Source organism: Chiloscyllium plagiosum, chromosome 20 (assembly GCF_004010195.1).
Source record: "Chiloscyllium plagiosum isolate BGI_BamShark_2017 chromosome 20, ASM401019v2, whole genome shotgun sequence".
In the NCBI taxonomy this organism is placed as follows: domain Eukaryota; kingdom Metazoa; phylum Chordata; class Chondrichthyes; order Orectolobiformes; family Hemiscylliidae; genus Chiloscyllium; species Chiloscyllium plagiosum.
In genome coordinates, this window is record NC_057729.1 from 38540547 (window position 1) to 38565984 (window position 25438).

Consider the following 25438-nt stretch of genomic DNA (forward strand, 5'->3'; position numbering starts at 1 on the left):
CTGGGTGCTGGCAGGTGGGACTAGATTGGGTTGGGATATCTGGTCGGCATGGACAGGTTGGACCGAAGGGTCTGTTTCCATGCTGTACATCTCTATGAGTCTATGACTCTATTTTGCCCACGAGATAAATAGGGAAATGCAATTAATGCATAAATTTGGCTCAATAAATGTGATCAGTGTTGGTCTCATTTGAATGTGACATAGAATCTGATGCAATATTTCAATTAATTATATATTTTGAATTTGCAAAATTCAGATATACAGGATCCTAATAATATTACAAAAGATCTCCTTTAGGTGAAATATGCATAAATAATGAAACTGGAAGAAGATCAATCTATGTCAAATGTACAATATATTCACATTTTGCATCTTACTCCATCATCTTTTCTCTGTAGCTTCTGTCATAATGAAAAGATACACACAATAGTACACAAAATAAGAGATAGTAATTCTATTTCATTAACAGTTTGCATCAGCTATTCAATGCTTTTGCTGACCTCAGTTTAAATTATTTCTATTTAGTGCTTGAAAAATCAGCATCACAAAAACAGTTTCAAAAATATTTAGACTTTTAAAAAAAAAGTATGTTGTTTTTTGACACAACCAGTCTTTCTTAGAGGGCTGTTAACACTCTTTTTGCATTCACAGTGTTACTAATAGCTATATATATATTTGTAGAATCCTCCATACAGGGCAATTTTGTGTTGCTGGAAATGTGTTTGCTACCTACTCTCATTTTCTCTTTTGTATTGCCATTGATCACAGTCATTAGAGCAAAATGATCAATCTGTCCCATCATTTGCTGCATTAATTTCCATTAATCAAAGTATCTGAGAGAACCAGTCTTCCAAATCTATTATTTTTCTTGTTTTCTTTTTCTTTCACACATAGTGGAAAATGCCTTTCCTTCTCTTTGAATCTCAGCAGGGTAATAAAGCTAAAGCTGCACTCTTAATAGCTTCTAGCAGAAATACTATGCCCAATCAAGCAGTAATCATAGCAGCACTAGGTCCTTTGTTTGCTTTCAAATGTGGCTGCTGTAATGATTAGCATCATTTTCTGTGAAAGCTGATGGCTGTCTGTGCCCTAGAAACCAGGTTTCTTTTTTTTAAAATAATGAACAGTGTATAAAGTAAGAACTTTGCAGCACCTTTCTATCATTATCCATCATGCATTCTAGGAAGGTAACCTTTTGCACAGGTCTTGCCTCACTTTACATTGGCACAGCAAAGAGATAAGTACCTCCTTAATGATGAATTTGCAGATACATTTTAAAAAGCACAATTCATTATGTTGCAGCTGCAATTGATTAAACAAGTTAAAAGGCCTCATGAGTAGCCTTCTGAGCAGTAGCAATCTACATACATTTACTTTGATGATGGCTACCCCATCATAGCTCAACATAATTTGCCTTTTAAAATGCTATGTTAAAACTGCCAGTTAAAACCATTCCTGCCAGAAGATGTGGAACTGCTACAACTGTTTCTATGCATTTCCCCAGTTAGTCCAAATTGTGATAAGAAATGGGGCAGCTGTAAGAATGACCTCTTGGCAAATAGCCCTACTTTTTAAATGCCTGTTATGAACTGTGCAAATGACAGCTTTCAGAGCACAGACATAATATTTACTTCAGGCAACAAAGGTTCAAATACTCTCCAGATATCTCGCTCGGACTTAGATAAATTAAATTTTGATTCCGTTAGGAACAGTTTGATTTTAAAGGTCAGCATTTCAGCCTTTTTCTAAAAAAAAGACAAAATAAATATATAAGTTTCATGTTTGAGAATCTTAACATATGTCTTGTTGTAGCTAAGAACACTGAAGAGAAGTATCTTGGCACTAGCCAACTCCAAATTATTACATTTTACTTCAAAATGTGGAATTTGCCCCAAAGCAAGTGATATTTCTGTATTTTTCCATGGGGAACAGTTACAGATTAACTGGCAGTTGAGCATGTGATAGCTGCATCTTTTGTGATTAAATGTAAATGTTTTATTATCAGATGTTAGTCCAACTCAAGGCCTGTTTTGTGGATTGACTCAGTGGGATTTACTATCTTCTGGGAAAAACATGATAAATGTAGTGATTTAACAAGAAAGGCCACAGCTGAATTAGCAATTTAGATATAATGCCTTTGGACCTATTGTGCAATGCATGACATCCAAACCCATTCACAGGGATGTTTCAGTACAGAAATTATTTTCTTCCTTTGTTATTACGTTGGATGAACAGCGAAAGAAAAATTACATAAAGTGCTGTTTGAACATCATTTTCTTCCTTCTTTAATGCTTTTCTGGGGTTGGATTTCATAATGCAAGTTGCCTTGTTTCATGCACCCGAAAACCATTATTCATGTTAGTCATCGGGATCAACATTCATGGGATGCATCACAGCCAAATAAACCTTGTTGGCAGCTGTACATATTGTAGAAATATCACAATGCAAAGCAGGAACTCATGAGAAATTCAGCATCTCTAACCTGAGGATGCCAGTAACAATTCTAATGCCTATTCAGCCATCCTCAATTCAGCTGGAATCAAACCTGGGACTTCCTGCATGAGCCAGCCCTAAACTGGGCAAACGGACTGAACTAATTAGAACAGCTACTGGAATGTAACATGATCTTTAAACGCAGTAAGGTATTCCGCCATTACATTTTTAATTCACCTCTCCTGAATGTGGGGACCAACATTTAGGCCAAATTCATAAGTGCCAACAGCTTTCAGATCCCTGACCTCAGCAAAAAAAATGATATCGCAAACTATCAATTTTGCATCATATAGGCACTGCTTGTTTCTTCAATTTTTCATTGCCTGAGGAATATTCTACCACATTGATAAAGCAAATTATATATAGTGTTCACTTATAGCTGCCATATTGAATAACACCAGCAGATGAAGCAGCAAAAAGAAGCAAGCCAAGCATGGAGTTAATTGTGTTAATAAAAGTTAGGGTTTGGTTGGCTAGACAGCTGGCTTATAATGCAAAATGATGTTAACAGCACAAGTTCACTTCCCATATCAGCTGAGCTTATCATGAAGATCCCATCTTCTCAACCTCATCCCTCACTGAACCAGCACTGACTGTCTCTGTATCTGAGGTGTAATGATGCTACTCCTCTAACAAGGTTATGATGTCCTTTTTTCTGAAAGGTGGTAAAAAAACAGACTCTGAAAAGTCTGGGTTTGGATGGGTTTTAGGGCCAATTTAATCATAGCTAACAGATACTACCTCGGGCAAAAGGCTGTTAAATTTACTTGTACACTGTAAGGGGAGTGGCCAGATCTCCCACCTCAACTTTGTCTGGTTTGGCTTGGTCTGTCTATTCACTGTAAGCTGTCAGGCAGTTGAAAAAAAACTGCTGGACACAAAGAAGCAGGTCCAGATTGATCCTCCTCTCTCTCTGACTGCTCTCCTGAGAGACTCTGTGTTTGATTTTACCTTTTGTGCCAAGGGGTGTTTATGGGGATTGTTGCAAGTATTTGGAACAGCATCATTAAGTTGGGATGATCTGTTGGGTTTCGGACAGGTTAGGTTATTCTGTATTCTGTTCTCTATTGTTTGTGTTTCATTTGGTAAACTTGTAAATAAATTCTGTTGTGACTAAAACTAAGTGGTTTGACCAACTGCATACCTCCTGGAATATCCACATTACACCTGCTTAAAACAATTAGCAAAGTTAAGGTCTGGGCTACCTTCTTGAAATGTTTTGAGGCAGTCTAGCCTGGTCCATTACAGATGGAACAGTGCTATGAAGCTCTGGGACTATGGCAACTTTACCTTTTTAATACAAACAGTCATTATACTACTAAGACTTTATAAAGCTCTGGTTAGGCCCCATTTGGAGTACTGTGTCCAGATTTGGTCCCCACACCTCAGGAAGGACATACTGGCACTGGAAATTGTCTAGCGGAGATTCACACGGATGATCCCTGGAATGACAGGTCTAACATATGAGGAAACGGCTGAGAATACTGGGATTGTATTCGTTGGAGTTTAGAAGATTAAGGGGAGACTTAATAGAGACGTACAAAATAATACATGGCTTGGAAAAGGTGGATGCTAGGAAATTGTTTCAGTTAAACGAGGAGACTAGGACCCGTGGACACAGCCTTAGAATTAGAGGGGGTCATTTCAGAACAGAAATGCGGAGACATTTCTTCAGCCAGAGAGTGGTGGGCCTGTGGAATTCATTGCCACGGAGTGCAGTGGAAGCCGGGACGCTAAATGTCTTCAAGGCCGAGATTGATAGATTCTTGTTGTCTAGAGGAATTAAGGGCTACGGGGAGAACGCTGGTAAGTGGAGCTGAAATGCGCATCAGCCATGATTGAATGGCGGAGTGGACTCGATGGGCCGAATGGCCTTACTTCCACTCCTATGTCTTATGGTCTTATGGTCTTATTATTGTATTCTGATTTGTCTGTACTTATTTCCAAGTCCTAGATACCTCAAACTCAGCCATGACCCCGATACTGATGATGACAATGACAGAAACTAAGTATAGTCTGTTCTGATATAACCCAATAGTTCCGTTCCCATGTGTTATAAGAAAATCACGTAATAGCAGCACCGTTATTGCATTATTGCCAATGCAGGTTAGAAATGCTCGCGTTCTACAAATAATAGTCTAAATTCTTCAATCACATTACAGCCAACTTGTGTTGAAGAAACATGCATAAAAGCAGAACCACTGTAGGTATGAAGTTAAAAATCACACAACACCAGGTTATAGTCCAACAGGTATAATTGGAAGCACTAGCTTTTGGAGCGCTATTCCTTCATCAGGTGGTTGTGGAGTACACAATTGTAAGACACAGAATTTACAGCAAAAGTTTACAGTGTGATGGAACTGAAATTATACAGTGAAAAATACCTTGATTGTTTGTTAAGTCTCTCATCTGTTAGAATGACCATGATAGTTTAACTTCTTTCATATGTAAATCACAAAACTTATGATTTACCTGGTGTTGTGTGATTTTTAACTTTGTACACCCCAGTCCAACACCGGCATCTCTGAATCATGACAGTAGGTATGAATATTTTTGCAGTGTTTCCTCCCTTTTGAGAGGAAGCCCCATTTTAAGGTATAGTCAGTATCTCAAACTGCAGATACTGAGTCAGGCTATGTTTAAATGTACACACGCTGCTCAGAATTCACAACAGACAAATGTTACTGTCAAGTCTCATCACAATTGCTGATGACAATGGCATTAACGATAGCTAATTTATCCCCTTTTGAAATACCTCATGAGCCAACCATTGTTTTGCCACACTGGAAGAAAATGGTTGAGACAGTTTGAAAGAGAGACGGTAAGTTTTAGCATGACAGTGGACAAGCAAAAAATTGTTACCTTTCCAATCTGAAAGAATTAGAAGACATTGTTGAAACATTTCAATGCAAATAAAATTGGCAAGAGACAATGACAAAGGTACTAACATCTTATTTCAAGCCAAAGGAAAATGCTACGTATAATTGAATCATTTCAAATGCACATAGCAACAAACCAATAAGATGATCAACCTGTACAACATAGGATTGGGGCTGTGAGTAAGTTTGATGAAGCTGAACAGATTGACAGGGAAATAAAACACAAATCACAAAATTGTTGCATTGCAGAAAGAGGTTATTTGCCGAACATGTTTTCACCTGCTCCTTAAATAAGCATAGTGACCTAATGTTATTCTTCTATCTTTTCCCCATAATCCTGAACAATGTTTCTATTCATGTAATTTTAAATGCATTAATTGAATCTGTCTCTGGCACATTCTCGGCATTGTGTTCCAGATCTGAGCTACTCACTTTTTTTTATGTTATGTAGTTTATTTTACAAATTTCCTTATATTTCTGCCCTCTCATTCATGTAAGCCAAAAATGAGACCAATATCACTGAAACTAGATAACACAAATGCATTGACAAAATAAATGAAACATTATAGCTATCCATGAAGGTTTTGGAATTGCAAAACTAGGAAGATGTGTTCAAAAGAGCTTCTACAAAACAAAATGCTCACATGCTACAAGGTCTTCACAATATCTGAAATGAGCTAACCATTGCCACAAAATCTGATCTCATTTTACAGAAAGACTTCATTGTTATTTCACAGCTATTGAGGAGCAGCCCAGTGCCTCAGTGGTTAGCACTGCTGCCTCACAGCGCCAGGGACCTAGGCTCAACTACAGCTTTGGGCCATTGTGTAAAGTTTCTGTGTTCTCACTGTGTCTGTGTGGGATTCTGCCAGGTGCCCTGGTTTCCCCACATAGTCCAAAGATGCTCAAGTTAGGCAGGTTGACAATGCTGAATTGACTTATTGTGTCCAGTATTATGCAGATTAGGTGGATATGGTAAATGTGGAATTGTGGAGATAGAGTGGAGGAGTGGGTCTGGATGGGATGCTTTTTGGCACAGACCCTGGGCTGAATAGCCTGTTCCACAACTATAGGAATACTATGATTGGGTTGTTGACTTAGTACATGATGACCATCAGGAATCTGTTGAAACCAAGCAACTCCCAAGAATTAACCATGTGGTACAACACAAATCAAATCTGTGTTTATCACATCAAGTAAACACAATGCCAAATCTTCATGCTCCTCTGAAGATGTTTAAACTACTTCCAAGGCTGTCAATTGAAGTTTGTATTGACTTCACAGACTTGCACACTGGGCATTTCTTGCTTGTTGTCACTGATTACTCCATCAGGTTCCTCATTATAGACAATGGGCAGGATCTTACCAGGGCCTGAATGATATGGGTTTTGCCAGGAAATCTGACAGAATTACATGAGAAATCCAGTGGGCATGTCTCAACATCAGTAACAATGTGCTGTATCTTTTAACAAAGTTCTGGGCATCAGGGCAAAGTTTGCTAGGCAATGATGAGTTGCCTGTTAAAAGGGATTATTGCTTGTTAACAACCTAATTAACTACACATTTCACCCATTAATTTGCAGCTTCCTATCCTAACACCCACTACAAGCAAACAAGATATTGAGAATTTTCAACATAGAAGTCAGAAAGGGCACCTGCTCACCACAGCTCACACTGGCTGCAAACAATCTCCATGTTAGTCACCACACAGCATCACCTCAGGGCACAATTCATGGCTACCTGGCACCTGTGTCCTTCATCCAGAGATATGGGCATTCAATAATTGCAAATCTCTTGTGGTCCACATCCTACATTTCCAATCCACTTGCAGAATACAAAGGAAGTTAAGAGCTGCACTGGATGGCAAGTCAGCAATTAGCATTGAAAAGCTGCTGCAAGATCACTTTGTGCACAAGGACAGATACCTAAATCATGGACTGGATCAGGCTGCCTCTCATCTCTTAGGTTTTACTCATTTACCATGCACCTGCATGCTTGTTCTACTCTTGCCTTGTGTTAACACACCACACCATGCTTGCTGGTGGGTTGACTCTTCAGCCAGAACCTAAAGGTTATCAGAACTGCCTTACTGATGTGTACTTTATGAAGACATAGAGACAGGCTGCTTACCATAGGCTTGTCTTATAGACTTTGTCCTGGAATGCAGTGGGGGAATGGTGTGGAGGTTGGTGGAGAACATCTGGCTGTACGACATAGCGAGACATCAATTTGCACACAGCAGATTTATTGAATAGGTTGACCAAGTGTTCAAAAACTACACTGGGGCTAGACTTCTATCCAAGGGAGGAGAGGAGAAGGGTGCGGTTAGTTGGAGGGTCATGATACTGTCAGTCACGGGCACTGTCATTCAGCTGGGGTGGTCATAGTCAGGGGTAATGTTCTTCCTCCGCTTGCATGGCTATTCCATACATACCACTCAGCATGTTAATACAGAGACGTTCAACTCCACTGGCGCAGGTGAACCACGGAGGTCAGTGCAGTGGCAAGACATCCCACAGAGAATGTAGATTGGGGGATATGTCTGACTATAGTCTGGGGAAAGGGCAATGGTCAGTCTTGATGAGCCATCTCAAACAGTCAGAGGAATCCTGTGTCATCAATCAGGGAGCTGCAAAGACAATGGTTAGGGGTCTGCTTGATCATGGCTAGTAGCTGTTTGTCAAAGGCGGTCTGAGATTTGGGGTGAGTACAGTCCTGAGGGTCTGTGAGGATGTGCTAGGGATGGTTGCTGTAGGGACAAAGGGGTTCTTTGCAAAAAGGAGCTGTACAGTGAAGGCTCGGAATTGCAAGGAATGTCATTTATTGGAGTGGGGACAAGGACTCTGATGAAAGGAAGGTTAAGATATAAAGGGTATATTGAACAGCATTGGAGGGTAGGTAATCTGTGGGAGGGAGGGTTATTCATAGTGAACGCCATCATGGCCTCAACAGGCTAAACATAGAGGACCAAGGTGAGCATAATTAATATATCATGTCAGTACATGGGGAGCTAAAAGGAAATTTATTTCATTACAAAGTTGGGTGGGACTAGGTGGAAATGGACTGTTGGGGTATTGCAAGGTTAAACAGGACGCGGAGGTACAGAAGGGACTGAGAGTGTCCACTGTGAGCTACGTTCCCTGCCATAATCTGCTGTTCACTGGACACCAACTACAAAATGGTTGAGACAATGTCCAGGGAAGGCAGAGTCTTCAGTTTGATAGTTGAAAGCATGGGATCCATATTTGCCATACCATAGGATATTAAATGGGCAAATACATAAACTGCATGTTTGCAAACTGCAATACATTTAAATTGAAATCACATGGACAAGTTGGACCGGTGTCTATTTCTGTGCTGATCAACGGCAATTTGCACCACACCACTGCCTCTTGCAAATTGAATATTGGCATCTCAATGATGCGGAAGGTGATGGCAATGACTTAAACAGAGGCAAATGTTGACCAAAAGTGACCAATAATTTGTGAAACCAGCAAAGATACTGTCGGAAGGAAAGACAATCATTTCACCATGTTGTCACATAAATATTGGATTCTGGATTAGTGGTGCTGGAAGAGCACAGCAGTTCAGGCAGCATCCAAGGAGCAGTAAAATGCTACTTTCTCCCCATCCCCACCCTCCTCTAGCTTATCTCTCCACCCTTCAGGCTCTCTTCCTTTATTCTTGATGAAGGGCTTTTGCCCGAAATGCCAATTTTACTGCTCCTTGGATGCTGCCTGAACTGCTGTGCTCTTCCAGCCCACTAATCCAGAATCTGGTTTCCAGCATCTGCAGTCATTGTTTTTACCATAAATATTGGACTCTACTGAATGTAATGATCTGTTTCATTGTTGATGTGGTTGTGGGATAGGAAGGGGTGAAAGTACAACAGGCACCCTCATTTTGGTGTCATATGTTGGTCACTGTGCTAGCATGGCACCATCTGAGACTGAAGCTATCTGAATTATGGAGACATGGCCCTTATTTATGGGATGTTGCATGTCTCCATGTGTGGAGGAGTGTGTGCATCTCTCATTTGCAGGGTATGCCACTGCTGTCTGTTCGTAGAGCTAAGAACGTGTTTTGATCCTTAAGTTCCCAACATAGGTCTTTGCCAGCAAATCATGCATCCAGCTGCTAGTGTAACATTGGCTACTGTACAAAGTTAAAAATCACACAACACCAGGTTATAGTCCAACAGATTTATTTGGAAACACTAGCTTTTGGAGCACTGCTCCTTCATCAGGTGATTGTGCCTCTCCAAATCAATATTTCTGATGAAGGGCTTTTGCCCGAAACGTCGATTTTCCTGGTCCTCGGATGCTGCCTGACTTGCTGTGCTTTTCCAGCAACACTCTGATCTAAATTCCAAATCAATATTGGCTACTATGGCTCCTTCAGGAGCATTAGAGCCAACATTAAGCCCAGGAGAAGCAGCAGACTGCCATGGATGCTGAGGAGCACCCAGCTTATTCACTGCTGTTATTAGACTTCTGAATTGACCTCTCAAATTTCAGGTTTAATGTTGACCTTGCTCTTAGTGCACCTTCTGTGGAGCCATAACATTGTATTCCTTGCTCTATTCTATTGCCCTAATGCACTTTGTATAGTATGATCTGCCTGTACCGCAAACAAAATAAAACTTTTCACTGTACCTAGGTACATAACAATAATCACTCCAATCAAATCAAATCAAAAAATGCACCAGTAGAGATTCAAACCACAAGGCCCATCAGGAAATATCTACTCTGCAGGAGAACCAGACTTTTCTTTTAACACCAAGTCAATTTCCTGGGAATAAGCAGAGCACAGTGTTGATGCAGGCTCTGTATGTCCAAAGACACTATAACGGAGCTATGTTAGGTGCCAGAAAGGACATGAGACTGCAGGAGTGGGAAGAGCACCTTCTCTCAAGGATGTGAAGTTGACAGGTGCATTGAATGTCTATGTAGCTGGCTCCTTCCAGGAAGTGATGTGTGGGGTCTTTCAGTCACACAACCACAAATACTTCAAGAAAGTAGGTGATGTTATCTGTGCTAGACTACACCAGTTCTTTTCATTTGCCCTTGATGAGGTCAGTGCTGAAGCCTAGCCAGTTGGATTCAGAAACATTGCTGGTTTCCTCCAGATAGAGGATGCTATCAACTGCGCATAGGTTCCACTGAGAGGGCTGTATCACATCACTATGGAATTCAATAGGAAGAAGCTATGTCCAATTAATGGGCAGGCAATCACCGTTACCACTTCGTGAAGGTATGTGCCCAATATTCTGGAAGCTGCCATGACTCCTACATCCTGGAAAATTCTCATGTACCTGGTGCATTTGAGTGTTCAGGTGCCCTAGAGGCTGATTACTTGGGGACAAGGCATGCCCACTGTAATCATTGCAGAGGAGACACGATTTCACAATCCCTTGACTGAAGCAGAACGCAGATATAATGCCTTGACTAGGGCTTTGGTGGGCAGATGCGGTTCTGCCATTTGATCCAGACTGTGGGGGTCCCTCTGGTCAGAGTGTGCTGTACTTTTCTGGCAAGCTATGTTCTGCACAATTGGAAAAAGCAATGAGGTGATGTGCAGGATTCTGAGGAATTGGGGCATTGGGAGCAGAAGGGGACCAGAATATTGGGGAGGACGAAGTTCTCTATGTGCAGGACAGAGCTCAGCTGTGTTGGGCACTTCAGTCACTTATTACATCTAATCATTGGTTATGACTGGCACAAGGATCAATAATCACTATGAGGTACAGTTCACAGGTTATCAGATGGAATACATCGCTCTTGAAAACAGTCGAAGCTCCAGTCGTAATCATTGAATATCAGATTCTGAGATCTCAGATAAAGGACATAAGCTAAGTGAGACCACAGCCAAAATTATATTTTATTGTGAGTGAAGACATTTACACTATTTAGGTGACTAAATGATAAAATGATATTATTTGCAGTTGGTGAACAAATCTTTCACCCTATTGAATATAACTGAATGTGTTGATAAAATTAATACGGGGTTAAAATAGGCGTAAGTCAAATGTTCAAGTTATGCTTGAGTTTACTGTTTGGAGCTGAAACTTTATTGCTGGAACAGCACAGCAGGTCAGGCAGCATCTAGGGAACAGAAGATTCGACGTTTCGGGCACATGCCCTTCCTCAGGAAGGGCATGTGCCCGAAACGTCGAATCTTCTGTTCCCTAGATGCTGCCTCACCTGCTGTGCTGTTCCAGCAATAAAGTTTCAGCTTTGATCTCCAGCGTCTGCAGACCTCACTTTCTCCTTTACTGTTTGGACATAGAGTCATGGAGTCATAGAAATGTACAGCACGGAAACAGACTCTGTGTGAAAAACTTGCCCCTTAGGTTCCTTTTATATCTTTCCCCTCTCACCCTTAACCTATGTCCTCTAGTTCTGGATTCCCCCACCCCAAGGAACAGACCTTGTCTATTTATCCTATCCATGCCCCTCATGATTTGATAAACCTCTATAAGGTCATATCTCAGTCTCCGATGCTCCAGGGAAAACAGCCCTAGCCTATTCAACCTCTCCCCATAACTCAAATCCTCAACCCTGGCAATATCCTTGTAAATCTCTTCTGAACTCTTCCAAGTTTCACAACATCCTTTCATGGAGTCATAGAGGTGTACAGCATGGAAACAAACCCTTCAGTCCAATCCGTCCATGCCGACCAGATAACCCAACCCAATCTATTCCCACCTGCCAGCACCCTGCCCATATCTCTCGAAAGCCTTCCTATTCATATACCCATCCAAATGCCTCTTAAATGTTGCAATTGTACAGTCTCCACCACTTCCTCTGGCAGCTCATTCCATACACGTACCACCCTCTGTGTGAAAACGATGCCCCGTAGGTCTCTTTTATATCTTTCCCCTCTCACCCTAAACCTGTGCCCTCTTGTTCTGGACTCCCCGACCCCAGGGAAAAGACTTTGCCTATTTATCCTATCCATGCCCCTCATAATTTTGTAAACCTCTATAAGGTCACCTCTCAGCCTCCGATGCTCCAGGGAAAACAACCCAGCCTGTTCAGCCTCTCCCTATAGCTCAAATCCTCCAACCCTCTCAACATCCTTGTAAATCCTTTCTGAGCCCTTTTAAGTTTCACAATATCTTTCTAATAGGAAGGGGACCAGGATTGCATGCAATATTCCATAAATGGCCTAACCAATGTCCTGTACAGCCGCAAAATGACCTCCCAATTCCTGTACTCAATGCTCTGACCAATAAAGGAAAGCATACCAAACACCTTCTTCACTATCCTATCTGCCTGCAACTCTATTTTCAAGGAGCTATGAACCTGCACTCTAAGGTCTCTTTATTCAGCAACACTCCCTATGGCCTTACCATTAACTGTATAAGTCGTGCTAAGATTTGTTTTTCCAAAATGCAGCACCTTGCATTTATCTAAATTAAACCCCATCTGCCACTCCTCAGCCCCTTGACCCATCTGACCAAGATCTCATTGTAATCTGACATTGGCGATAAGCTATTGAAACATGCTCTATCTCTCATTTACCAAGAAGGGGAAGGATATATTTTGTCATAGGAATTTGTATATTGCATATTTACTTGTAGCTGTCTTACAGAACAGTAGAAGGAGCAGCAAGAAGAAGTGGAAGAATCAAGGAATTAACTGTATTAAACAAACAGCCATAGTTATATTCTGCTCAGTCTCTCACTGTTTCTAAGTACCAAGTAGCACACATTTAGCCGAGAACCTCACAAGAAACTAAGCAATATTATATTTGGATATTTACTTCAGTTTTAAGGTTATGTAGCCCAATTGAATCAGAAGTTCTCTTTCCTGAGATATCAATCAAGCTGGACACAATTCCTGATGTCTCTATTAAATGTCTCTATTGAGACAGCCAATTTGTGTTGTGTCCCACCTGTTACATACAGATGAATATTTCAATCATACAGTCATAGAGACACACAGCACAGAAACAGATTCTTCAGGTCCAACTAGTCGATGCTGATCATAATCCCAACGTAAACTAGTCCCACCTGCCTGCGCTTGGCCTATATCCCTCCAAACAATTCTTATTCATGTACCCTCCAAATGGCTTTTAAACATTGTAACAGTGCCCACATCCACCACTTCATCTGCAAGTTCACTCCACACATGAACCACTCTTCGTGTAAAAAGAACTTGTCATTCACGTCATTTTTAAATTGTTCTCTCGTCTTAAGAATATGCCTCCTAGTCTTGAAAGTCCCACTTCAGGGAAAAGACACCTTAGCAAAACCTTTCGTGATTTTATAAGCCTCTAAAAGATCACCCCTCAACCTCCTTAGTTGTGTTATAACCATTATGTCCATTTCACATTGGTACACAGCATTGCTTGAATTTCTATCTCAGTATGCTTCATAAATTACGTGGAGTTTTGGTGACACAGACATGAAGTTAATGGTTCAAGTACTGGAACATTTTAAAGAGCCCAATTTTAATCCTGTCTAATTGAATACGAGTTAAAATTGGATGCTAAATAATTTCATCAGCTGTCCATGTGGGTTGGGCTTTTAAAATGGAATAATTCAGTATCATTTTGTTGATGATCTTAATAGCAATCTCTAGGCTTCCCTTCCCAGTACATTCAGCTTGTCACACTCCTGGGGAAAAAAAAAAAACACCTCCTATTTCCCTGTACTCCTTCATGTAGAGTAGTGGGCAGCTTTCCAAGAAATAGAGGTTGAAATTGGAATGCATTATCCAGACAGAGTGCTCAATCATAAGAAAGCTGCTCCAACTGATGAAAGGAAAGCATTATCACTATTGTCGAGTCATAATGATAGAAAATGAGAGCTATTATCTTGTGATGAAAATAATTATTTTATGTGCTGCGTATTATTTAAAAAAACAGGTAGCATATGTACATAGGGGTGCTTAAAGTAACCTATAAAATGTAACATCTCAGGAATTTTATATGTCAATGGAAACAATGATGTATTCACTTTTTACAATTAAATAGCAGTCTTCCTATTTCATTGAATAGGTCAATTGAGTTGAATGAAAAAAAATCAGCTACTTTGAAACCAAGTACAAAATTTTTCTTTATTCCAGAATGTAGCCAAGAATATAAATTGAATTTTAATGAGCATATCTCTGGTGGTCAGAAGGATGGTGACTACAAGATTTTATAAAAGCAGATACTGTGGATGCTCAAATTCTGAAATAAAAATAGAAAAGCAGGGGAATCTCAACAGGTAAGAACAAGAGACCATAAGAAATAGGAACAGGAGTCGGCTGTTTGGTCCCTTGAGCCTGCTCCACCATTCAGTAGGATTATGGCTGATCCAATGCATCTCAATTCACTTTCCTGCCCTTTTCCTGTAACCCTTGATTCCCTTACTAAGCATGAATCTATTTGTTTCAGCCTGAAGTATACACATGGACCTTTCCCCCACAGGTCTCTGTAGTGAGGAATTCTAAAGGCTCACAACCCTCTGGAAGAAGAAGTTGCTCTTTATCTCAGTTTGAAATTGACACGCTTTCATTCTGAGACAATGCCTTGGCAGCATCTGTGAAGGGAGGAAGAGAGTGATCATTTTGGGTCCAGAACGACTCTTCAATGATTCCAATGACTGAAGAATAATTGGACCGTGATGTTAGTTCTATTTCTCTTTCCACAGGTTCTGCCAGACTTGCTGAGACTACCCAGCATTTTCTGTTTTTATTTCAAGATTTTGCACTTGAAAACTTTTGTATCTTACTGAATCACTGACAACTCGAAAACAGAAAGGAAACTTAGTGATTATTTCAGGTCTTTGTGATGTTGAGATTAGTCAAATATTAAATATTTCTGCAGCATTGTGAATGGAAATGCTTTGTATAAATCATTTCAAAATTATTTTCCATAGTTGCTTACAGAAGGGTTGCCCAATAAATGTCCAATGCTCATTTTTTTCTTTTTGTAGATATGAATTTTATTCCTGTTAGCGTTGTGACAAGAATGAATCTGGTTTCCCTACCAGCTGAAAAACATCACCAAACTGTGACCAATTAATTCAAGTTTTGTTTTATTCAATGTTTTGTGAATTTGAAAAAGAAAATAAAGGCTTGTATGATTTTTATTTCAATAGTGACATGATTGGAACTTCATAACAATGCTCAAGCCATGGAATAAATATGTCAGAAAAATTGACACATACTGTAAGTGCTCAAAAGGTCAGACAGCACCTGTGAAGAGAGAAACCACACTAATGTAAAGATTTTGTCCAGATATGGTGAGTACAGGGGTGGACTGTTTTAGATTGTTGGCCAGTATTGTCTGTCAGAGCCAATTCATCCCAAGGCCATTTTTCCAAAAACAGGATGGGAGTCAGCAAGGCTACCTGCCTGCACTACAGTCACTTAAAGAGGGTGGGGGAGGGTGGTAGTGTGGAGTAGCAATTTAAGACTGATATTCATAAGATGCCTGTAATTGTTCAGTTATCCCTTGAGGCCCCAGAGGTATCAGGGGACTAGGCAAGCTGCCCAGCACTGGCCTCCAGCTATAGTCAGGGGGTGAAGTGCTCCAAGGGTTTCCCTTCTGCTGATTCTCATCTTGCATTTTAAAGTTTAAAATGTTGTAGGGAGGGCTTCTCCAGCTGGAAGCACTTTCTCTTTTTCATCTGAAAAGGCAGGCTGCAGCTTGTTGTAATCTAGAGGGCCAGCCTTCTGTTAATATTTTGGCTTCGAAAGCCTACCCACTATCTTTTGTTGGACAGCAAATCTGCCTCTGGCCATTAATTGAGGAAAATTAGCTCCTGTGATTGTTTCTCACGCAGTGAGGGTTGTGAAGCCTCATTTGAGCTTGACTTTGGGATCCCAATCTAAAACCTCACTGGTCAGCAAAAATGGCATCTCAGGGACCTGGAAAATGTTTAGGTATGTAATGGGCCTGAAGCAAGTGAAAAGGTAAGGAAAACAAAACAGGAGCAGCTGGCTTAGGGTGGAAGGAAGGAAAAATTAAATGACAAAAGAGACAATCATACCATTATAAAATGGTTACAGCACAAAAGGTGGTCTTTCAGTGTGTTTTGTCCATGCTGGTACTCTGCAAGAGCAATTCAGCAAATCCTAATGGCTGCCTTTTCCCTATAGCTCTGTAATGTTTTGTTCTTCAGGTGTTTATCTAATTCCCTTTGAAAGCCATGATTGAGTCTGCCCCTACCATTCTCTCAGTCTATTCCAGATTCTAACCATTCACTTATGAATAAAAATGTTTTTCCTTGTTTTGGCTACTTGAACAACCAACACAAATTGATGTTTTCAAGTTTTAGATCCATCCATCAATGGGAACAATTTCTGTCGATCTGCTCTGGCCAGATTTTCATGATTTTGAACGTTGCTGTTAAATCTCCCTCTGATATTCTCTCTTCAAGGAGAATAAACACAGTTTCTCCAAACTATCTGCATAATTTGAGTCAGTTCTGCTGGGAACCATTCTCATAAATATTTTCTACACACTCTTATATTCTATGCCTTTCACCAAACACCCAAAAAACTAACCAATCAGCTCCGATAGCCCAGCACATTGCCTCATCGACTAATGGTATAATCTCGGAAAATTTTCAAAAACTTGTTGAAGGGAGCCATAGATAATGAAATTCATTATTGTGACCAATATACTATCTCCACTTCTGGCTGACTCAGGCCCAAGTTATTTTAAGACTGAGACGACGATTGTGATCTCAGGTGCTTACCGTTTCTTTGAATGATGCTTTAAAAGGTATGCATGATTGATACTTCTATTGCCCTATAATAAATTTATTAAAGAACCACAAAATTTTCTTGACATATTGAGTAGTTATGAATAAATGGCTGCTTTTTAAAAACTGTAAAATATTCTATTGTTGCTGTAGGGTTTTACATAGCATAGTGGGTTAACGGAAATGCATCAAGCATCATAGGTTGGGTAGAGGGAAATAACATGGCATGATATGAGTGTGAGGAACATGGAGGGTTGGGTGGAGGAGCAAAGCCTGCTATTGGGGCTAGAGAGGTTATGGAGGTGTCGAGAAGCAGGAAGAGGTATGGGAAGTATGTGGGAGTGTGAGAAGTGAGGATTAAATGACATTAAAATTTTCATTATAACTGGAATAGAGCCTCATGCATAGAACATAGAACAATACAGTGCAGAACAGGCCCTTTGGCCCTCAATATTGCACCAACCTGTGAACTATTCTCAGCTCGCCCCCCTACACTATCCCATCATCATCCATGTGTTTATCCAAGGATTGTTTAAATCTCCCAGATGTGGCTGAGTTAACTACATTGGCATGAAGGGCATTCCACACCCTTACCACTCTCTGAGTAAAGAACCTGCCTCTGACATCTATTTTAAATCTATCACCCCACAATTTGTAGTTATGTCCCCTTGTACAAATTGACTTCATCATCCTAGGAAAAAGAATCAAGAGGATTCTCTGATCATCTTGTATGTCTCTGTCAAATCCCCTCTTAGCCTTCTTCTTTCCAATGAGAACAGACCCAAGTCATTTAGCCTTTCCTCATAAGACCTTCCCTCCAGACCAGGCAACATCCTGGTAAATCTCCTCTGCACCTTTTCCAATGCTTCCACAGCCTTCCCAAAATATGGCGACCAGAACTAACACAATATTCCGAGTGTGGCCTCACTTTGGTTTTGTATAGTTGCAGCATGATATTGCAGCTCCGGAACTCAATCCCTCTACCAATGAAACCCAACACATCGAATGCTTTCTTAATAGCATTACCAACCTGGGTGGCAACTTTCAGGGATCTATGTACATGGACTCCAAGATCCCTCTGTACATCCACACTACCAACAATCTTTCCATTGACCTAGTACTCTGCCTTCCTGTTATTCTTCCCAAAGTGCATCACCTCACATTTAGCTGCAATGAACTCCATTTGCCACCTCTCAAGCACTGATGCAGCTTGTTAAACAGGCCACATCATCATCTATTAGCCCCGAGACCTTTGACCTTTCTCTCAGGTTCAATTTCTGTCTTCACCCATCCCATTTAGTAATGAACATCACAACTTTGTGAACACTTTGTCTCGAGGTTTGTGTGAAAAGTCAGAATTTTCCAAAGTCCTGCTATACTCCACAGAGTTGAAAATCAATGCCATACAGTAATAATGGCATTGAAAGAGGCTGTGTAACCCACTGAATTCATACAGGCTTTCTCTCTCTGGTGAAATTTAATCGGTTGAATTCTCCTGGTACTCCCTATGTTGTCCATGTTTTGGATACATCAACCAGATTATGAATTAAAAACACTTTACCCAAGTGCTCTAATCAACAAGGTGAACAAAGAGACTTAGAACTTCCTTTGTAGCTCACCTTGATTTTATTAACAAAACTGTTTCTTGCCAAAATGTTGTGTGAGTACTTCCAAGATTCCCACAATGTTTACTCTCTATTTGGCTCTCTCCATCTGCAAAAGAATATTAACAGCAATGATCCACATGTTTGAGCTGGACCATTGGCATCTACTTCACTGATGTAGTGCTGACTATCTTCCACAATAGGGGTCTCTCAAGGCAGGGTACATCTTCTCCTGGGTTTTCTTGGGTTGCTACAGAGTCTTCTGCCATGGGACTTGTTGAGAATTTTCCCTGAGACTCTGCACTATGTCTTCACTGAGGGGTTGATTTCCAGGTTTGTATGTTTTAATTCCCCTCACAGCAGGACTTCCAGAATCTTCTGAGGCCTTTGGCCAATGGGATCATGAGCTGGATTCAGGTCATCCAATGAGATCTTGAAGAACTGTTCATTGTTGCCACGCTAGGAGTGTAAAGTGCTTCTGCTCTGGCAGTCAAGATGCCAGAACATCTGGTCGACCATCCTTCAGTGTGTGACTCTTGGGTTGGTTGTAACAGGTTTCCTTTCATCTTGATTTCTCCTGTTCTGTGTAGCCAATAGCTGCTGGTTGCTACGTAACTTAGTTTGGCCAATTTTCCATCAGGCCTGATTTCTCTGGCTTTGAGTCAATTTAGAACATTCGATTTTGGCCTGCGGTCATTTGGCCAGACTCTTAACTGGCAAAATAATTTCCATTAAGTGCTCAAACAATTTCTTTTTCAAATCATGATTGTCTATGATTCTGTCACCCTAATAGACCAAATATTCCAGGTTATTGCCATTATTTGCATAAATTTTTCTTTTTCATAATCCCCCCACCTTCTGCCCAATCTCTCAAACAAAACCTTAAAACCATGTGCTTTAGTCCTAATACTCTCAGCTATTGAGAACAACTTTTTCATTTCTAAACCTGGTATAATCTAGTACATTTTTAACCAAACTTTCCTCAATTTCTTTTCTTTTAAGGGGACCTCAGTTTCTCCACCTTAACCTTGATTTTAAAATCCCTCATCCCTGAAACCATTCTGATAAATCTTCTCTGCATCCTCTCAAGGGCCCTGACATGTTTCCTAAAGTAAGCAACCCAAACTGGATACAACACTTTAATTATGACCTACCCAGAAGTTGTGAAAGATTAGGTATAACTTCCCTACTTTTGTACTCAATACTTCTATTCATGAAGCCCAAGACCTGAGATGCCTTGCTAACTATTGCCGCAATCTGGTCTCCAACCTTTGTTCTTGTAATCATGGAAAACCTGTGGATCTTTGTCTTAATGATCAGATTATTAAACTCATTTGACAGAACTTTTATGTAATAAATCCATTACAGGAAATATTAGAAACCTTACATAATTGCTGCTGAACTTATTATTAGTGTGAAGAGTAGAGTGGTACTGGAAAAGCACAGCAGGTCAGGCATCCTGATGAATCATTCCTGATGAAGGGCTTTTGCCCAAAACATCAATTTTCCTGCTCTTCAGATGCTGCCTGACCTGCTGTGCTTTTCCAGCACCACTCTAATCTTGACTCTCATCTCCAGCATCTGCAGTACCCATTTTCACCTTATTATTAGTGTGGCCAAGTGGTCATCAGTTAGTAAATACAAGTCAATTCAATCTCATGTCAAATATTCTGCAGTTTTTATACCACAGCTTGAACTTGATGCACAACCGCAGGCAAGAAAAGTTTGCTGGAATAAGGTCATCTTGTGGGCTGATAAAATGAGTCTAAAACAAACAAACACTATTAATCAGAGTGACTTTCATCATGTTCCATTATTTACAAGCAAGGAAAAGATTTTTGCTACATTGCCCTTACAAATAATTGATCCCAAGGTAAAGAGAAAATTTAATTACTCTAGTAGATTCAGAATATAAAACTGAAACCTATTTCACCCTCTGGATGATATTACAATCTCTATTATAGAGTTGTTAGCTCCAGGCAATTGTTTATACAGTTTTTCTTACTCTGACTGCTCTGAACTGACTTTAAATAGTGTACACCAGATTGACAAGCAAGACAATGATTGACATGGAGCCAAAGATAATGGTTTCCAAGGCATGCAAGTTGTCCCTTAAAATGTGAAACATTGATTGCTTTAGAAATAAAACTAAAATGATAAAGGTAGTCATTTATCTCCATTCATGCAGTCTTGTCAATTTAGAATGTATAAAATATTACTCATTATAATTAAAAGTCTCATGTGGATTAGTGACAAAATATAAAGTCTGATGTTTAACTGGGTCTTTTGAGAGATAAGACTTTAAACATAAAAATTGTTATGAGACTCTCAAAAATATATCATGGGTTTTGAACAGAATATGAATGGAAATTTTATCAAATTTACTTCTAAGTGAATTTATTTTACCTTTCTGTAGTATAAAGTTTGATTAAGTTAGTATTGGTGAAAATGCAACATTGAAAGATTCACAAATTAATTATTCTATGTTTTTCTCTTCCTAAGCTTTAAAGGTTTCTGCCATTGTAATCCTCAATGTAAGATCCACTAAGTAACCTCCAATATGAATCTCATAATTAGAGCCCCACAATCAATCTGAATTGATAGTAAAATAACAGAGATCCTCTGAATATCTCAAGATAGAAAGGTATGATGTACTGACTTAAGAAGGGAAGATTCTTGATCAGCGTTAAGGTGGTGCACATCCATTGAGGCAGAAGATGCTGCCATGATCATTAAGGTTTTCCAAGCAATTGTTGGTGATTCTGGTGGTATTAGCAAGAGAAAGTGATAGAAAAATATAAATTAATCAAAGTTGTTATGCAAGTCAATTTCAAATAAATTTTAATTGTGGAAGTTGAAGATTACATATTCGTTTTAAGATTTGAAACAGCAAGGCTTAATTGTATTAAATATAAATCTTACTAGATTATACAATTTGTGAAAAGTTAATGAAGTGTTTCAAATGTTTATCAGATAAACAGTTGATCTTTTGAAAGTGAAAATCATATCTCTTAACATTTTAACTTCAGTAGCAAATATGGTCATGTTTGAAAAAATGGCTTGTACTTTCAGAAATTTTAATAGAAGGCCAAATACAGAGGAACAATAAAGGTCACTGTCAATAGAGTTGCCAACTCCAAATCAAACATCATGTCCTGTGGAACAGGCCATGACAATTTGAATGTCACAACACATTCAGGAAGGTGTTATTACAACTACTGGCTCTTTTAGTGATATAGGAGATAAGTTTAGACTTTCCAATCAAGATAATTATAGGTTTACATTATTGGATTGTCTGTTACTCAAATCTGCCAGGCCCAGTTGTGACATATTGGACAGGTAACATGACCAGCAAAACTCCCCACCTTAAAGGTAACGTATTGACAGTCCATCATAAGAGCATAACATACTGCATTTCAATCAGATTCATGGAAGTCTGGATTTGGACTGCCTCAAGTTTTAATGTTAAGGGGGTTTTGAACAGGTGATTTGAGGTAACCAGGTGAATTGAAAAACTTCTAGCCTGTTAGAAACTCTTACAATAATAGATTATTGTTGTTGAAGCATCCTTAGTCAGTCCCTAGGGACTGAAGATGACTTACTTCCACCCCAATTTGATTGGTTCTGAGATGTTTGATCAGCAGATCGGACATATGTGAAGCAGGTGATGCTTGAAGGGTTGAGATGTTTGCAGTTTTGTGAGGTCCCTCTGATGTCTCACTGTCACCTCTGCGTATTCCCAACAAGGTCCCTCCATGTTTTTGGTGCCTTCCCAAATGAGCCTTCACCATTGTGTCAGCTACAAACCAGGTTATCCCATGAGTCTTCAGGCATGCTTGCCCTCTTGAGGATGCTTCAAGAACATTATTAAAGCATTTCTACTGCCCTCTTCAAGACATCTACAGCAACTACATTTCAAGCAGAGACAATGTTATGAGAGCCTGGTGTTGGCATATAAACAACATGTCAGCTCAATGGAGCTGGTTTTAAGTGACTAGTACCTCAATGATGGACACATGGACTTGGGAGATGAGATTGCTTTGGACTGCTTTTGTGGCACTATATTTTGAGAATGCCCTGTTGATGGTAATTCTCAGTTTTCTCAATAACTCTAATGCATTTATTAAGAGTCCTTAATATAGACTTCATCTCAAGAGACCTCACAAGGATATTAAGACGAAAAAGGAGACCACAGTAAAGGAGCTCTTTGGAGAGGTTAAAGATTAGAAAACTGAAGAGCTTCAAGGATACTCTTTCCTAAGAGAGGGTTGTGGGCAAGTCTCGAGTTTGAGGAATGATTTCCTGTATGCATGTACTAAGTAACTGAAGGACCAGTACCAAGGCAGTGCTAAGGCAGTTGGAATGCAACATGATGCCAGAGACCTAGGAACAACCTGCTCAAGAGGGGTTTACTGGAGGAGATTTCAAAAATTAGATGGGACAAAGCCATGCAGATATTTAAACAAAAGCAGAAGAATTGAGCATTTAGAGTGTCAAGAAAACAGAAATCAGTTGCGGTCAGCAAAGACAATATGTTAGAAGTGCTGTTGAGACACGGAGACAATCAAATCAAATCAGCATTTCTACCTCTGTATTTGCAACACAACAAAATTAATAACATTGAAGACTCCCAATAGTTTCATGAATAGTTCTTAACCAGACTTTTAAATAACCAATCCCAGACTTTATGAATAATTAATCCCAGGCACTGGTTTTATATCTTAAGCAAAAAACATAACACTTATTCAATACACAATAACTTTAGCAGAGAAAAATTAATTGAAGTGGGAGTTGACATGGGGCAAACAGTCACAAGATGGCCGCTAAGCCATAAATTGGTCACTTAGCACATAAGATGGCGCTGAGCCATTACATGGAAAAATACAGCAAAGCATGCACAGATACTGCCTGAGGCCAACAAGGTACCAGTACAATAGACACAGAGCAAAGATGATTAGTTTAAGGCGGGTGGGGGAGAGAACGCACATCAGTAATGTCTACTGCCAGCTGAAGTGTCTGAGTCCAGCCACCACCTTCAATACAAATGTTAACTACCTGAGACTGCTTGTATACAAATGTTAATACTTCAGATCTGAAGTCATAGAAAATGATCTTCTTTCTCAGGAAGGACGATCACGGTCACTGAAGCTGACAATGATTCTGTAATGTTTTCTGTAAACAAACCATGCTGTCCAAACAAAGCCCCGATACTTGAACTATTGTACCACAAAATGTATAAAATATTCCTCTAGGCGTCTGGTAGTGAGGGAGATTAGGCAGGCACTGAGGAAGCAAATGTGGCTGTGGTGGCGAGTTTGTTTCAGGACATGGTTGAAGAGCTTCAGGGCAAAGGAAATGACCTGGGAGTATGCCTCATCTTCCGCCTCGGAACACTTCAACCCCAGGGCATCAATGTGGACTTCAACAGTTTTCTCATTTCCCTTTTCCCCATCTCACCCTAGTTCCAAACTTCCAGCTCAGCACTGTCCCCATGACTTGTCCTACCTGCCTATCTTCTTTTCCACCTATCCACTCCACCCTCCTCCCTGACCTATCACCTTTATCCCCTCCCCCACTCACCTATTGTACTCTATGCTACTTTCTCCCCACCCCCACCCCCACCCTCCTCTAGCTTATCTCTCCACCCTTCAGGCGCTCTGCCTTTATTCCTGATGAAGGGCTTTTGCGCAAAACGTAGATTTCGAAGCTCCTTGGATGCTGCCTGAACTGCTATGCTCTTACAGCACCACTAATCCAGAATCTGGTTTCCAGCATCTGCAGTCATTGTTTTTACCTCGTCATTGTTTTTACCCTGTGTATAAGTGCATGCCTGTGGAGCATAAGTGGGAGAGTGTACTAACTGGTGTGATACCCAGCTGCTTGTGCTGAAACAGCCGCAGGACAAGATAGTGCCTGCCTCAAAAACCCTGCCCTAAAGCGGTCGTTAAGAGGGGTTCCCTTATTGAGAAATACTAGACAGACTAGTGCTGATAGAACAGATAAAGAAAGGGGTTGGAACCCAGATATTAGTACAGCAGCAGAATTGGATTGACAAACAAAAATGGAATAAACCTAAAAAAGTAGGGTTAATGTTAGTGTACCAATTAGCAGGCCTAATTGAACAAGTAGGTGCCTCCATTAGCTGGTGAAGAAAAAGCCAAGAACGAATTGAGGAGCTGGAGGATAGGATAAAGGAGCTAGAACAAAGATTAGAAAAAGTGCAGGAGGAAAGGGGGACTGACTCTCTCCCCTCCTATGAAACTGTACAGCAGGGACCAACTACTCCCTCAGCAGAGCAGGAGGTGCAAGAATATAATCTAGCACCAGTCTCGAGAGGGGGGACAGAGTTGCAGCCAAATAAAAAACTATAAACCCTTTACCCTGGGAGAAAGTTAACAGGTCATGGCCTCCCTGGGCAAATTACAGCCCCGAAGTGCAAACATGAGGTTTTGGGAAGAGCTAGATAGTATATGGGTAGGGCACCAACTGCACTTGAGGAATATACATCAGCTGGTCCACGTAGCCTGCCCAGTGGACAAATGGAGACAGATAGCTGGGGGACCCAATGCCACAGCAGCCCTAGACTATAGAGGGGGACAGTGGACAAATTTTGTTGCCCTTACAGCTGAGTTAGATGCCCAGCAGGCCCCCTTCACCCATTTTAAAGAGATCTAGCTGATATTAGGAAATTTTCCCAAGAACTGGAGCAAAATCATGACCACTCAACAGCTTAAAGGGGAAGGAGCCTCTGAGTATGG